Here is a 3,343-nt window from a genome sequence, read left to right on the forward strand (position 1 = left end):
CAGACTACCGCTGCTTTCAGTGCTTTTGCATCCTCGCTGTCTAGTAGATCCTCAAACATCTTCGCTTCTATTCGCCCCATCAAACGATCGCCCCCTTTTAAAAAATGATTTAATTCTCCGGTCTCTCCGGTGAATTTTTCTAGGTCAGATACCACAAATTTATGTAAAAGATAGGCGGTACCCCCAGGCCATGAGGACTATTATTAGAGAACAATTAGACGAACTTCTCCGACAAGGCATGATACGTCAAAGTAATTCCCCGTTTAATAAAACAGGGTGAACGAAGTGGAGCCGCAAAACAATACAGAGTCGTGGTAGACTATCGCAAGCTGAATGACGCAACGAAGGATGAACGGTACCCACTGCCGCGAGTTGAGGACATACTGGACCGACTATCGGGGGCGACTATTTTCAGTACCATTGACCTTAAAAGCGGTTACCATCAGGTTAAGATGGCAGAGGCAGACATACCGAAGGCGGCATTTTCCTGGGAGCGTGGGCATTTTGAGTTCGTGCGAATGCCTTTCGAGCTGAAGGGAGCTCCGCTGACCTTCCAACGTCTCATGGATGAGCTACAGAGGGATCTAGGGGAGGAATTCTCGCAAGTCTACATGGACGACCTTATCATGTTCAGCAAGAACGAGCGGGAGCATGCCGAACATTTAACACGGGTTTTTGATAGAGTTCGAGAATTCGGTCTCAAGCTGTCGCGTGAGAAATCGAAGTTCGGACTTGCTGAAATTCGGTTCTTGGGACACGTGGTATCGCGAAAAGGAGTACAGCCGGATCAAGAACGGGTGAAAGCGATCCAGAACGCGCCGTTGCCGAGGAATGCCCTCGGAGTGAGGAGATTCCTGGGGATGATTAATTATTACCGCAAGTTCATCCCTGGGATTGCGGAAATTACACATCCACTTAGTGAAATTTTAAAAAAAGGGAAACGGTTCTGCCTAGGTCTTGAACAGGTCGCTAGTATCGACGAATTTCGGAAGATCCTAACAACGCGGCCCTTGCTGGCTTTCCCTGATTTCCATAGATCATTCAAGGTGACCACAGACGCTAGCCAATTAGCCATTGGGGCCGTTCTGTCGCAGTATTTCGAAGAGGGCGAAAAACCTATTGCATACGCCGGACGGAAACTAAATTCGGCCGAACAAAGATACAGCGCTATTGAACGCGAACTTTTGGCAGTGGTATGAGCGGTAGAGTATTTTCGCCCATATGTGTACGGCAGAAAGTTTGAACTCGCAACTGATCATAAACCTCTCCTACACCTCGGATCTCTAAAAGAGTCATCAGCACGGGTATCGCGATGGAAGGAAAGGCTGGCGGCATATAACTTCCACATCGTGCACAAGAAGGGCGTCGACAATGTAGTGGCCGATTGGTTATCGCGAGACCTAGTGGTGAACGCGATCGAGGACGAGGAAGCACCGGTCGAACCGTTTGCGCTAAGGTATGGGCGGAGAGCGGGCCGGAAATCCCAGTAGTCCAAAGCGAATCAGACGGGAACGCAACACCAACAGACAGACCCGCGAAACTTCCGGAAATTGATGAAATAATCAATGATAAAAAGTTTCAAATCGTTATTAAATCCAAGCAGGCTGCTGGAACGGAAACAAGGGCGAGTGTTAACGAGGGCCTATCGACTATATTGATCCGCACACCTGCTACAATAGAGGAGAATGAACTGGAACATATTTTTACGGAATTTGCGAGACCTTGTCGTATTTGCCACGTGTATGTGGGAAATAAAGTAATAGGCGACAAACTCAAAAGACTGTGGAGACAGTAGCGAGTAGGCGTGGGTTATCCTTTAATCAGGTGTCTGCAACAGGTAGAAACGGTCGCCGATCCGGAGGCGCAACGTAAACTCGTCGCCTACCACCACGCGGGCAAAACGATTCACAGGGGTATAGAGGAAACGTTACGCGCTCTGAAACGGCTATATTTCTGGAAATCAATGAGGCGTACCGTGGGTGATTGTATCGCGGCGTGCGTCATATGTCAACAGGCCAAGTACGATCGCCGACCCCCAGTAGCCGAACAGGTAACCACACCCACCGCACTTGAACCCTTACAATCGGTCCAAGTGGACATTTACTCTAACGGGAAACAGTCGTGGCTAACAGCGGTCGACCCATTCAGTAAAATTGCGATGGCCTATCGAAGCGAAGACCCCAGGGGCGGTATGGGAGGGGATTCTCCAATGGTGCGCAACCTATGGGGTACCGGACGAAATCACATCGGATTGTGGTAGAGAATTCGATAATGAACTAATTCGCAGTGAGAGCAAAATGCTGGGGATTACCTGGCGACTCAACACTCCCCATCACATCAAAGGCAGGGGCGCGGTTGAACGATTGCACAACACGCTAGGGGAACATCTTCGGTTGCTCAGGTTAGGGCGAAATCTCGAGCCATACGAAGCCATGCCACGCGCAGTTATAGCGTATAACAACACTATACACGCGGCCACGGGGTTATCACCCTTGGAGATAGTATTCGGACAGAGGCGTCGCGATAGGGGAGACCTAATTACATCCAACAACAACGATCTCAGAGCGAATCTTTATAGAAAAAGGGTGCAGCGGCAAGAAACGTGGGCAAAGGTACGAGAACGGTTGATACGCGAAAAACAAATCAGAGTTACGAAAGCTAATGACCGCCCCACAGTCTATAAAACAGGTCCGCTGGCATTGGGTACAATCGTATATCGTCGATTGAGAACCGCCCGCAATAAAACGGCAGCGCATTACGAAGGCCCCTATCGGATCATTACAATAAGGGAACATAATTTATTTACGATAAGGGACGTAAATCATTCGTTTAGGTCCCGCACGGTTCATCTGGAAGAACTGAGAATACTCCCCTAGTGCAAAGTGCCGAGCCGGACGACGGCGCTCAGCCTGGACCATCAAGAGAGTGATTTTGTTTCTGTGTTTTTCCTATTATTTTTTTTTTTTTCTCAGTGATTTTATCAATTCCGATTATAACTCATGTAGTAGTGCTCTACAACGAATACTTATGTGTTAGTTCTTAGCTTCAGTGTTATGGAAACATATATTTTTTTTTTTGTTTGTTAACCATAGCTCAGAGGAATAAGAGCAAGTATACGTATATAAATTCTTTCTTTCTTTGTAATATGTCTAGCTTTAAAAGTTTTTTTTTTTTCTATAGTTCCTCCTTACGAAGGAACTGGAGGGAGGGAGTTAGCTGTGTATATTCTCATAATAATAAACAAGAACTCTGTACTAGTAGGATTACATATCTCTAAGTTTGACAACAAACCAATTCCTATATATATCAGATGATTGTAATAATAAAGCCAATTGTTAAAGTA

The sequence above is a fragment of the Halyomorpha halys genome, unplaced genomic scaffold (genome assembly GCF_000696795.3).
Source record: "Halyomorpha halys isolate HHAL.00 unplaced genomic scaffold, Hhal_1.1 Scaffold519.1, whole genome shotgun sequence".
In the NCBI taxonomy this organism is placed as follows: Eukaryota; Metazoa; Arthropoda; class Insecta; order Hemiptera; family Pentatomidae; genus Halyomorpha; species Halyomorpha halys.